The 14,774-nt window shown below is 34.8% G+C and overlaps 1 pseudogene; it reads right to left on the reverse strand.

Moving 5' to 3' along the window:
- Positions 1–11,207: 11,207 nt before the first annotated feature.
- Positions 11,208–12,431, reverse strand: LOC132058091 (early nodulin-like protein 5; annotated as a pseudogene).
- Between the last annotated feature and the right edge of the window lie 2,343 nt (positions 12,432–14,774).

Consider the following 14,774-nt stretch of genomic DNA (forward strand, 5'->3'; position numbering starts at 1 on the left):
ATACAGATAAATAAAAATTTGAAACAGCGTCACGTAAACTGAACTGAAAGCTTACATGTGCAAGTGGAGCAAAACTAGTCGGTACTGATAGAGTCAATATATTTGGATGAGACATCCAAAGTAAATGATCAATTATGTATCCCATCAAATATTCCTGTTGAAATTTGAGATTGTTTATGTCCAACATTAAGAGTTTGATATGATGTAGCGGCTGTGCCAGAGCTCGTCCACTTGGCTTGCTCCTATGATGTCCACGTGCACTTGTCTTCTTCATTCATGCATAGTGAGAAGATGATTCATCAATATATAATATATCATGGAAATTAAAGAGTAGAAACAAAGCTGATTAATTAAAAGATTTAACATGTGTTGGTTCATGTACCTCTTCCCGGATGCGTATGTCCAATGTTGTATTGTAGCTGCTAAAATTCTCAAGATGATTTCTCAATTTGAGGAACCAAGCTTTATTCAGCTCATCAATTTTAGGAACCAATACAATATTGCTGTTCTCTAAAAGATTTGAAGTATCACTTAGAGCTAAAGATGGTTGAAATGTTGTACCCATATATTGGAAAGAAGATGAATTGGGAGCCAAAATTATACTTTTTCTTGAACATTCATATAGTCATGGGAAGGCTAAGATCCATTTTCTTAGCGACGGACCCGAAATTTTGAGAGGCTTCTTTGCATGACATGGGCCAAGTAACAAAGTTTCAAAATGAGAAAAATCTGAACATAATTTTTCAGGATCAAGACCCTTAGGAAATTTCCAACAATTCAAGTGAAATTCTTGCAACATTTTGCAAGCACGAATATCCATGCTAATAGCAACTAATTTGTTTTCAGTCCGATCAATAAAATGGAACACTTGTAAACTCGGGGCAATAACTTGTATGTTGGTAAAATAATGAAAATAATTCAGCTTCACATAAAGCTTCTTCAAACCATCCAATTTAGGTAGTACGATAAAGCTTATTCCCCGGCAATTGTCCAAACTCAATTTTATAATATTTGGGCACTTACTAATAAACTTGGATAGAGTTTCTTCACATAACTTGATGCTATCCAACTTCAACTCTTGCAAAGAAGGAAGTATTTCTTCACCAAGGAGCACATGCTTCTCAATTCCACAATTAGATAGATGAAGAATAGTAAGACATGTCGACTGAAAAATATACGGCAAATAGTAGCAATAACATTGAACTATCAATAACTTAATTCTCAAATACACCTCATGGAAATCATTTTCGTCCAGAAATTTCGTTATTTCATAAATATCCGAATGATCGTTAAATTGAACGCGTAATACTCTTTTCTCAGCATTGATCAACTTACTTTTAGAAACCTCAAGAGAAGAACGGATCCAATCCCAGAACTCGTTATGCGAGGATTTACTTGGATTTTTTTCACGAAAAAGGGATTGGTTAAAGTGGAAAGCAACGTGTGATTGGGTGTTACGATGCCAATTCTTGGAAACAAGACGGACATTAACTAAGGTAGGAAAATATCAATTGGAGAAGATGATCGGGCAATCGTAACATTAGATCCACCGAATTAGTACGAGAAATTGTTGGGTTTTTAATGATATCTTCAACTGTTTGAGAAATAAGGAACAGCTCACCATCCATGGCGTGGGAACTGAAACATCAACACCAAATCCTAAATATGTTTGTGATGCAAGACTAAGTTAATTATGAAAGGAAAAAACTTAAATATAATTCTGCCAAAAGTACGTGATACTCACACGATTGCCCTTGTCAAGCTAACTTCATGTTGAGCCCAATTAAATATATGGGCTTCTCCAAAGTACCACAAGAAACTGAAAAGTTAAATTACGGGCCATATGCACTTTCGTCCTTATTGTGATTTGGTCTTTAAATTTTGTCCTCAAGACAAACAACTTTTTCACGTAGCATAAATTTATATTCTCGCATCATAATATCCTCGCAGTTATGCTTGGGATTCGCTAGACATAAGTTTGATTTGAAGGGAAAAAATTGAAGGCCAACCCATTTGAAGGATAGAAATTAAAGACCAATCCGCTTGAAGAGAAACCGTGCAATTTCTTCTTAAATTACATGAACAAGCAAATATCTTGGCCCAACCTTTTTTTTTTTTTGGGATAATTACTTGGGATAGAGAACATATAAGTTGTATTTACTTTTAGTAACTACACTTTGTTTTAATTACATCTCGGTAGCTAAATATTGTATCTTAATTACACAAGCTAACTAAACTCCTCTCCTTCTCTCTTCTTCATTGCTCTCTCTCTCTTCTCTTTCTCTCTCGCCCGTCTCTCTCTCTCTCTCTATATGCTCTCTTCCCTCTTTCCTCTCTCTCCCATCTCTCTTCTTCCTCAACTTCTCTCTCCTTTTCCCTTCTTCGCCATTGGAGTTGAGAGAAATTGAAGCTAAAATCACTTTTTCTTCAATCAAAGCTTGTAGGAGAAGAACACTAATTTAATGGAATTAGTGTCTTTTCAGTTTTCAGATGTGTTATTAGTGAAGAAGAGCACTAATTTAATGGAATTAACACCGAAAAGTAGTCTGGGTTACCAATGTTGCTTTTTCAACTGGGTTGAAAATTGAAAATTAGACTCAACATGGTGGAATGAATCCATGGCCACCACCACCATCGTCTCTCCGTCGTCAAATCAGATTTTTTAAGATCTGAGTGTATTTTCTTAGATCTAAGCATATTCTATTTTTTATATCTCAGATCTGGAAGTATTTTAAGGGTTGTTGTTGTTGTTGCGAAATTTTCAGTAGATGCGATTCGAAAATCGTTGCGGTATCCGGCGGTAACTAGTGGTTGGTATTGTTGTATTCACGAATACGGCGATTGTATTCACTTTTTTGGTTAAATTTTTAGATTGTATTCATTTTTTTTAGCGTGTATTTGTTAATTTTTGGAGTATATATGTTTTTACGTATTTAGTTTTACTCGCAATATTCATGAATACAATGAGCCCGTTTATGAATACAGATAGTCATTTCATGAATACAATGAAAAAAGAAGAAAAAAATTCGCTGTATTCATGAATACAGCGAAAAAAATGTATACAACGAAAAAAAAAATGAATACAGCAAAAAATGAAACAAGCTACAATGTTTGCTACGACGCGTAAATACTAAACATGTAGCTACGCCCAATATTTAACCCTTAAAAGGTAGTCATTTGTGAAATGTTCCCTTTTTCTTTAGCACAAATTTTATGCATCAGTTCGTTTAAAAGGCGTCATGTGATTATTTATTGATTTAAGTTATAATACGTTAGGAGAGTGATGAATTTTTATACCATCAATACAATTTAACCTATTACAAATATTAGGGGTGGGCATAGTTTGGGCCAACCCGAAATTCAAAATGAAATCCCATTTTTTTGAATATTAGGTTTGGATTTTTGGATTATGGATTGGACTTCAAAATTATTATTTTTTAACTATTTGGATTTCGGATTTGGTATTTCGGATTTACGAATATCCAATAATCTGAAATTTTTATACCTTATGTTTAGCCTACTGATAATATATGTGCCCAATACTAATTACTCCAAAGGTCCAATATATTCGTACCCTTCGGACCTACCCATTATAATTTTAAGTCCAATAGAGAATTTTCTACCAAATTAAACACTATAATATAGCTTGCAAAGCTGGAGTTTACTTCACTACTTTAAGAATAAGGCGCACCTAAACTATGTGATTTGATACCTTTTGGTTTAGTGGTAACCACTATTTGTTGAATCCACATATTTGGTTTCAGATTATGCCAAGGCACGTAACTTGGTAACTAGCGCACATGAATTTCGTTCCTAATAAACTTGCCTTAAAGACTCAAAAGTTAAAACCAAAAATCCAAAATATCTGAACCGATTAACCCGAAACTGAAATTAAAAAATCCAATCCGATCCGAACTAATTTAGATTGAAATTTCTTCAATCCGAAAATCGAAAATCCAAACCGAAATTTTGATATCCAATCTGGCGGTCCGAATGCCAATCCCCAGGGACAACCTTTTTAAAGTTCCAAGAACAGGAATAAATTAAAGTTCCACAGGCAAATTCAAAATGTAACCTGATATTATTTTCAAATTAAAATACTCCTAGTAACATTCTGAAATCTAAAACCAATTAAGTGGATCCAGAACCGAAATAGAAGCCAATGTCTTTTATCATTCTCCAAGTCTTCTATTTGAAGCTCGGAGTTCTCTATGTACCTGAAAGATAAACATTATTCAAGATGGAGTAAATTGAAAAAGTGATCAGAAAAAGAAATTAAACATTGTTAGAAGTTGAACTCTAAGGTTAATTTTGCAAGGGCCTCAACTGGTCCAATTACCCTGCGATAAAAGATACAACATTTGCCTAATTTAAGATGCTTGTTCACAGCATTCTTACTTTGGCCTTCGTGTTGAGAATTAATTGACAACATCAAATGCTCCAAAAATGTATGACTTCCTCCGTTGTAGCTCCTCTGTACTCCACAAAACATTCTCGGTCCCCTGACCTCCTCCATATACACAACAACATGCCCAGTGAAATTCCACAAAGTGGGATCTGAGAAGGGTAGAGTGTAAAGTTTGCGTACACTTTACCCTTCTCATACCCCACATTGTGGGATTTCACTAGGTATGTTGTTGTTGTTGTGTTGAATGTGATGGCATAGACTCTATGTAACGACCCGTCCGGTCGTTATTTAATATTTTGCAAAAAACATGCCCAATTTAAGTCTAGGGTCGTATTTAATAGGCTTCGTAATATGTTTTAAGAGTTAGGAGTGGGAAAAATCAATTTCAGAAGGGTTTAGAAAATGTCGGACCAGAATTTAAAAGGCGGACTAATGGCTGTGGATTGTCAGTAGCGGCACCGCTTATGCATCGTTCGCCTAAGGACCGGCGCATGTGATACGCATATTGATTTAGGACCGCCGTTAATATGTCCACGCAGAAACAATGATCGAAAAACGTGTACTTAGTCTATTTTCTCTCCTTTTTCAAACATAAGACTCCCAAGGGTTGCTTCTAGGGTTCCTCATGAACGAAAAAGCATGGCCCCCAAGAAAAAAATAACCCTTCTAATCCCTTTTTTTCCACCTTCCCCTACGAAAGATGTTACTATGGATTCGGATGGAGGTTAAGAAGACAAGCAATTCATGAAGAATCATATATACGGTCGCTTCAAAGAGTGTACGATTTACTTTAGTTAGGCTTTGATTAGCTAATCGTCTTTAGCAACCGGAGTTTGGAGAGACGTACTTGTAATATGATTAGAATAGGGTATAGTCAGGACTATGATAATAAGAATTTAGCTTAAAAGGAAGTGATGTGGTCGCCACAGAGATACCTTGTGATTACTTAATGCTACCCTAGGAGGGGGGAGTAAATTCCGTGTGTATATCTTATTGTCGATTGTTCATGTGGTTATTTCCTTGAAATTAGAAGGTCGTATTAATTGAATTATATGAAGTTGTTTGCATTTCCCCCATCAAGGGCTGGGATTATGATTGATTTGTCAGGTAGTTTTGTGTATTCCAACTGCCGTGTTCAGGTGGAAATACAGGTAAATAGGCAAGGCATGAGTGTCGTAAGGTGTTATCCGGCCTTGTGGTTGTAGGATCGAGTATTTGGATTACATATGTGTATGCAAATTAATGTGGACCGCGTCCGAGGTTCTTTCCGTAGCAGAGGTTGTGCTCGGGTCCGAGGAGTATTCCGGAACGAGTGTTACAGACACCGGGGTCCCGCAGTCGTAGGCTAACTAATTTGGAGACATCAGATAGCATGTATGTACAGTGTGTCGGGTCTTGCATCCCATTTGCATTGCATTGCATTCCCATAATTTATTGTTATGTATGTGTGTATTTCTTTTGTTAACATTGTCCATTAAACCGTGTGTGTGCTGAGAGCCTGATGGGGGGAGGGGTTACACAAGGTAAGTGTAGTGTTGGTCGTAGATAGTGATTTAATTCCCTAGATACACCGGAACATAGTAGTAAGGTGAATAGGTGGACTCTTTAAACAATAAGTGTAAAGGTATAGTATGCGACGAATGTGAACACGAGAGTTACTAGGTGGGAATTTAGTAGAATACCCCGTGGTTGGGAAAAATAAAAGAAGCAAGCATCGGGAGTAAAGAAGTAAGGGGGCGGTAATGGTAATGGTCTTTATCTAGAATCTGGAGGTTCATTGACTTATCTGCTTAATCTATTAACTTTATATTGTGTTGCGTGAACTAATCTTAGTCGACCTATGATGCTTACCAAAGATGTGTGGTGTCGATACTACTCTTGCTACGCTCTTTTTGGGTGTAGATGTGTGGCGAGTTTTAGTGAAGTTTCGTCGCATGGGTCCGTCGATATTCTCCCTCCGGCCCTCGTTCATCTCACTCCCAGAACGGAGGGCGTGTCATTTATCTTGTCTTCTTGTATTGTAGGAGCTCTTGTACCTGTCTAGACTAGATCTCGGGGTTTATTTCAGATTTATTTATATTGAAACAAGTCTGTAATAAATGTTTACGTTTAATTTTATTAATTTTGAGGGTGATTGTCACATGCTTTTTAAGTGTTGGGTTTATATTGGTAAGGGTTCGCCTACTAGCTCGTCATATGGTAGGTGCCCGCACGACCCGTGGGTTGGGTCGTGACACTCTACCCATACATATACACAGAGAGCGAAAATCTAAACCATATGCACATACTTTGTAGCCTCAGGACCAACAATTCATGGATACAAGTTGGGGTTTTGCGAAAGCGACCATGCTAAGCAAAGTGACACAATGTTAACATCGGAACCCAATGTTAGCTTGGCAGGAAAAATTCTATCCTGAGAATTTATTGTGACCTTAAATAGGGAGTTACTTCTTCCTCTTCAAGTTTGTCTTTTAGTCTTTCTATATGAAACTTGGGAACAATAAAAAAACTAGACGAGCAGAATGCTAAAAACATGTGTACAGAATTGCGTGGAAGAAATGTTTTCCAGAAATGTGGAAACTGAAGATAAGGCAATGAACCTTGACACTTTGTCCTCTGAATTTTCTCTGTCTCTGTGATTTCGTTGTTATATATATGTGCCCATTAGAATTTTCTTTAATTTCTTCATTTTCCTTTTCACCACTGACAACAAACTTATTTCGAGAAGCCTTGGACTCTTTTTCTCTAAGCTTTACCCAGAGGCTTCCTTGTTGAATTGTTTTGTTTCTATAGAAGCATAATCTTCTTCTGCCTCCTTCGTGCCTTCAACCACTTCTACTTCAAAGTTGGGTTGACAACTCACATCTATCAAAAAAAGATCAACACTAAAAGAAACCAAAATGAACCAAGGAAGCATGGGAGTTGCTGATTTACTTCAAGAGGTACCTTCACTATGGTACATTAATATATTCTAGATTTGGAATTAAACGAAATGCTGGAACTTAGGAGAGCAGATAAAATATACCTTTGCACTAAGACCTTTTATTCACGCAAATTCAAATTGCATGAATTTTGATAAGGCAAACTATATGGAACAATTGACACAAATGCAAATTTCTTACTACAAAGTGTCTCAACTTTAACAACAAAGCAGTCATACATAACTAAGATTACATAATTATGCTTTCTTTAAGAGGTCAATCTAATGACGAATTATCTGTTTATCCCTCTTTGCATGGATTTTCCTTCATTTGAAACAATAAAACATGATCAATGCCAGAGCATACCTACTTAAACAGAAAATTAATTACCTTAGAAGCTTGAATTTCAGCTCACACACCCCACAGCTTTCCCAGGAAAACTAAGCTCCAAGATTCAGCATTAGTCACAAAGACAGTATAACACCCACTAAAGATCTAAATTATATTTCAACGGAAAACAATTAGAAAAATCAAACAATAATATAAACTCTTCAAGAACATGAGACTCCAGTAGAAATATGTCGGTGAATAAGCATCGATAGGTTTAGCATGGAGAAGACACGGAGCAATGCAGATTATACCTGTGGCATACAATGAGGCACGCAGTGATTCCCTTTTCTTGCTCTAATCTATGTAGTTTTTCACCTATTGATTGTTATACCCCATTTTAACCGGAATCAAAATGGTTTACAACATTCCGGTAATTCCGGGGTTAATTAAAATAAAGGAGTCGCCACCTAATTATTTATAGTGAATTAGGACACCTAAAGTTAATTGAAGTTGTTGTCTAAAGTTAACTCCGTTTTAAAGTCTACGAAACCAAAAGCTTCTAGGTAAGGGTTCAATTAATCTAAAGGGAAGGTGTTAAGTACCCTTTAAGATCCATTAAAAATGGTTAACCAACCGGACTTAAAGTTAATTAAAAAGGCTTGTGCTGAGCACGAAAATCAATTGTTTAAAGTTTTAAAGAGACAGTAAATTAGAAAACGTTCACATGCTTCAAGTTAACTTGGACATGATGGCTAAATATGAAGTACTCAATAACCCAAGGTAATAAAAAAAGAATGTAAAAGTTCGGAAAAAACTACTTTAGATTTAAAACATTAAACTTACGTTTTATGAAGTCTAAAAAGGGGAAATGAGATTAATATATTAGTTCAAACTCCCAAACTTAAAGGATTTAGAAAATTTGATAAACAAAGGGAAAATCCAATTTGAAAAGACACGGATTACTGATGTAAACAACAGTGAAAGCTTCCAGGACACTAGAGCAAAATATTTTCCAGCAAAGATTTGACCAATTCTTGATAAAAACTTAGTAGACGTGATGTGAATATATCTTTAGCACCGCTAATGTATTTAAATCGGCTAACAAAATGAAAATTCCTATAAGATAAAAACTACCCTGTTATTTAACTAAAGTAGAAGACAAATAATGGTCACATAATTCCAACAGAAGATATCGTCAAAGCAAACATAATACGGTTAGCGATTGAAGGAATATTGAGGAGCATTCGCCATCTTTTCTCGCCCCTCTTTTCAGTTTCGATTCGTATGAGGGAGCGACGGACAGGAGATGAAGGAAAATGAAGAGGCTTTTACAGTGATATGATATATTTTTAAAAAAAAATGCAATAATTCGTGGTGAAGACATAAAGGAATTCTTTTATATCAAAATTATTGTTAAAAAATAATAGAAAAATTCTTAAATCACCAAAAAGAAGAAGCAAAATAGAAGTCGACTACTGTTATAGTCAGTTTGAAATTATTTTAAATACTTCCAGCTATGGTGGTTTACAAAATATCAAATTATTTATTTTCTAATTTAAACTATTATGGAGTTTTTATCTTGATCATGGCCGGTTCTCGATCAAGCACGGACTTATAGACTAGTTATATATATATATATATATATATATATATATATATAGTATATGGTTTAATTACCCCTAGATACCGGTCGGGCATCTAATTCCAATAGTAGCCTAACTTTCCATTACTTAACATTTTAGCCCTTGCTTCTCTCACTGCGGCGCTAGCTTGCCTTCGACCTTCTGTGCATAGCTTGTTCTTGGATTCTTTTTTTATTGGTATTTTAATGCTTTTCCCATTCTAATTCCCGTTGACTTCTGTTGAATTGAAACAATCCAAGCTCAATTCCGTTGATTCATCAGTGAAGAAAGAAGACGAAAAGGGCAACACTAAAGCTAAAGAAGACGTTCGCTTCAAACAAGAGTTTTGGAGCCTAAATATACACGTGGACAAAAAATGACTTTCAGAAAATGTGAAATTTGCAATTGATCCCTTAGTAAAATTTTAGGGCTCGTTTGGTTAGAAACCAAGTTATCCCGGGATTGTTATTCCACCCTCCATGTGAAATAAAAAAACACTATAATTCTGGGATAACTAATCCCGGGATTAGTTATCTCGAGTTTTTATTTCAACCAAACGTGAGATAAGGCGGTACTAAATTTTTATCCCTCGACTATTTTTGCTTATCCATCATACCAAATGAGCCCTTAGGGAGCAAATAAACTTGATAGACTGGTACAATACTTATTAATGTTTATTTATCACCTTATTTCATCCTTCCACAATCTGGGAAAGAATTAGATTGAACTGGATTTCAAAAATCCTAATCAACCTCTCTCATGTTATCCCTCTCTCTTTTAGAAGCTGATAAATATGTGTTGCATCTGACATTTGAATAGATCATATCTTGTAAGATATACAATGAAGTTCTTTAGATTTTAATCAATTTTTTATTCCCCAAGGGAATACTTTGTTTATACATAGTTATACAATGTTTATACATTAGTTATACAAAGCATATACTTTATAAATAGTGCATAAGAATGTATATGTAATATATATGAATGTATAATAGTGTATAAGGATGTACATGTAAAGTTGCAAAAAAAAAAAAGTTGAGCAATTTATACATTATCTATACAGCTACGATACAATGGGCTACATGATTACAAACTAGATGTTTGGGTCGTACATATGGGTTATTTCCCCAATATATATTTCATGACATTGATTGATAATAATCGATAAGTAACACGATATAACATATTAAATACAGCAAAGTAATCAAATTTCGAGAGTCAAACGTATTTATTCCTTGATCACAATTTTTTCTTATGCCTTTTAAATTATTTATTATTGTAACTTATAAAACCTTTTACGTAGTTTTCAAATATGTAATTTGAAAGATTAAAAGATTTTATTTCCGTTTATATAAAAAAATTATTTTTCTATTACAAAGACCCATCAACTCACACTATCGTCGATAAGTTACGCATCATAATATTCACAAGTTATGCCAGCGCCCTTAAAGAACCGATGCCCCTATAAGCATAAGTTCGATTTTAAAGGGCAAAAATTAAATACCAGCCCATTTGAAGGGTAAAAGTAAAGACCAATCCATTTGAAGGCCAATCCGTGCAATTACTTGTTCATACGGTCCTCTAAAGTTTAAGTGGACGTTCAACATATCACTTCGCCGACTATTCAAACAGCACAATAATTTTAACAAAATTTAACTCGTCATTAGTATCAGTAAATACATACTCTAATTTTAACGAACCTGAGATTGAGAAAATGTTCCCACAGTTGGATGTAACTATTACATAACACTAGAGAAAGGCTAACGTTATGTAAAAAAATCCAATTCTTTTACTCTAGCAAAATAATTATTCCAGAAATCAAAGTAGCAATTTAGTTCCAAAAATTGATGATAATAAGTTCTAAAAACCTAGCTAATCTCCCCCAACCCCTTCCCCACCCCACCCCACCCACAATCACCACCTAGCATCACACTACGTAACCTAAATTCTAAAACTAATGTGTTTCCAGCATTTATTTTTATAAACTAAATAAAAATAGCTCCAAATAATGAAACCACAAACACCACAACACTTGGAGAAGCAGCAACATTAGCCAGCTGAGTTGCACCACTAGTAGTAGGCCCAGTAGTATGATTTGCAACTTGAGGTGGGCTTGCTGGTTCCAATACTTTGACAATCATTTTTTGGCCCCTGTCACAGTGGCCCGATACTCCACTAATGAAATAAAACAGGCCGGGTCGGTCCAATTTGTAGATGGATTTTCCATTGTTGGAGAAAAAAATGGGGTTCTCTGATTTGCACTTCTCGTACTCTGCTTGAGTCACTGCCAACACCGAGTCTTTTTTGTACTCAAAAACTACACAGAGACGCACAAAATTAATGAGGATATTAAAGTCTCGTAAACATGTTGACTTATGAATCGATTTAACTTAAATATATCGATAGATAAATATATTGAAAGCAAACACATGAACGGTGAATCCACTATGATTTTTTTATTTAAAAAATAATTATACCGACGGAACTGTTTTAAGAAAAAGATATAGTGAGTACGGAGTAGAGCACCATTCTACAACGCCAAGTTGACCATTGGACTAGGAGTCTATCCATGTCAAGTACAGCTAACTCTTACTTTTTGTTTTCACACACTAATATTTTCTGATCAAATGGTGTTATATAAAGTAACTTTTTACCTATACATGCAGTATAATTTTCATATGGTACAATAATTTTCTGACAAATAGTGTTTAATTGGTTACCCTTTGCTATGCTACTATTCAGGTGACACCACTTCACATGATAAGGTGCATCAAATCGCTAGTGATCGGTTAAATCTTGATTTTTGCACTGACAACTGATAGTCTCATTCAAATGAAGAAAGATATATCGGTACTAGTCTACTAGAGTACCATTGTATCACTGATTAAAAGTCTTAGATATCTCTCTAAGGGGTAAGCGTATTAGTTAAGTTTAATAGTGAAAATATTGATAAGGTAAACATGTACTTACTTAAGGTGTCATTAACCTTGAACCTATTTTTGAAGCCCACTCATTGTATAGTTGATCATCTTTCGCTTCAGGGATAACCCATCCTTTGTGACCACCAACAGTGAACTCAGTGGAAAAAACAGTGAACAAATGAAAAGAAAAGAAATAGACCAGGTAGAGAAAAGCTTTAGAGTAAGTCATGAAGGAAAGATTAAGTCTTTTTTTTTAAGACTAGAAAAAAGTGAGTGTACTTGTATATGTTTTACTTGTGAGTTGTGAAATGATGAGAAATCTGAGATGAGAATTGTGGCTCGTTTGCTTGTTTAAAAAGGAGAAGTAGTTTCGAAATTGGTTATGTTTTTGAGTTTTGGGGGAGAATTTTGGGGTGCATGCTTTATGGAGTTAGTTGAGGAGAAGTTCTTCATTTGACTCGGTATTACTGGTTTTCAAACGTCAATTCAAGTAATTGGTGAAAATTAAAATTTCACGCGATCATTATCTAGCTAGCTAAGTTATTCATAAAATAGAGGTAGAAAGAAGACTTCTCGAATCCTAGTTTAATTAGCTGGTAAGAAAATAATTGTTTTATTTCTAATGAGAAGTGAAGTTTGTTTCCACTTAGAAAATCTTTTTTAACAACATTTTTTTTTTCTATAATACTATCTGTAATTTGTCTTATAAAACCAGTTCGTAATTTGGCTATCCCAACAACGACAATAGCAAACACAAAATCAACTAAATATCTTTACTTTTCTAGTAGCATCTAATTATATGCCTTCTAAACATCTATTGGAATAGCCGGGAAAATATATTTGATGGACATATTCAACAGCTCAAACTGAAGGATTATTCATAAACACTGAAGTAGCGCATCGTGATGATTTCATCACAACGAAATAATTGGAAGCAGTTTAAAATTGAAGGACTAGTAAGTTACCGTTTGGTTAGAGGATTAGAGAGTTATAGCATAAGATTGGGAATTAAATTTTTCAGTACTCTTTGATTCTGAATTTGTCGGTATTCACTAAAATCAAAATAAAAGTTATACTAGAATCATGAAATTATTCATCTCATATCGAACGTAAGATTATCTATCGTGAATTCCTGATTATAATCCTTATTTTAAACCAAAAGACCCTTTAAAGTAATGCCAAATACATCCCAATGACAAAACTGAAAATTTATTCTTTCTGGTTCATGTTTTGTCTAGTTTCCAGTTAACAACCAACCAAGACAGTTCTAATTTCGAAACAAATGATATGTATTTATTGGAAAAAGCTTACTCATACTTAGTGTTCACACCAAACCATGATTAAGTAATTTAATCATTATTAAGTAAAAGAATTTTAATAAAAAACATGACATGCATATATTGGTTTAGTGTAAACACCCGGTGTGGAATGTGAGCATCTAAATGGAAATAATAGTACTCGGTAGGTCTTGTTAAATAAATAAATAAATAAAAGGGACTGAAGTGTAATTCAATAAAAGTGAGGGGTTTATTTCAATAGTCTTGTTTGGTTACTGAAACCAAGTCGGAAAGGTTTTCGTTTATGCTCAAAGTTTAAAGGTTTCCCTCTAGGAATGAATGCAACTGTTGGTCTAATACGTTACGATCAGTCTGGTTAGGGTTTCAATCCTCACGCCATGGCCCAATCAATTAACAAACCAAAAATTTCTCGTACTAATTCGGTAGATCCAACATTGCGATTGCCTGATCGTATTCTCCATTCGACATTTTCCAACCTTACATCTCAAGACCTAGATCATGTCCGTCTTGTTTCCAAGAATTGTCATCGTAACACCCCATCATACTTCGTTTTCGACTTTGACCAATCCTTTTCGTCCATAAATCGCGTTACAAGTTCTTGGATTGGGTCCATTCTTCTCTTGAGATTTGTAAAAGTAAGTTGATCAATGCTGATAAAAGGGTATTGCGCGTTGAATTTAATTACTTTGAGAATATCCATAAAATAATGAGATTGATGGATGAAAATAATTTCCACGAGGTGTATTTGAGATTTGGGAATTATTTGTGCCACTTGCCGCATATGTTTCAGTCAACATGCCTTACTCTTCTTCATCTAACTCATTGCACCCTTATTCATCAAGAAATTTTCCATAGTGAAGTAAATTTTAATTCTTTGCAAGAGTTGAAATTGGATGGCGTTAAAATATTTGGAAAAATTCTATCCAAGTTTATTAGTAAGTGCCCTAATATTAGAGATTTGAGTTTGGTGAATTGCAAGTTCCTAACTTCTATAGTATTACCTAAATTAGATCGTTTGAAGAAGCTTTATGTGAAGTCAATGTGTTCTTATCTTGTTATTACCAACGTACAAGTTATTGCCCCGAGTTTACAAGTGTTCCATTTTGTTTATCGGAGTCAAAAGAAACGTGTGGTTAACATGGATATTCGTGCTTGTAGAATGTCATGAATTTCACTTGGATTGTTTGAAGTTTCTGTTGGCTTGATCATGAAAATTTTTGTTTAGAATTTCCTCGTCTTGAAACTTTGTTAATGGGCCCTTGTGTGACATCGAA

Source organism: Lycium ferocissimum, chromosome 5, assembly GCF_029784015.1.
Source record: "Lycium ferocissimum isolate CSIRO_LF1 chromosome 5, AGI_CSIRO_Lferr_CH_V1, whole genome shotgun sequence".
Lineage (NCBI taxonomy): Eukaryota > Viridiplantae > Streptophyta > Magnoliopsida > Solanales > Solanaceae > Lycium > Lycium ferocissimum.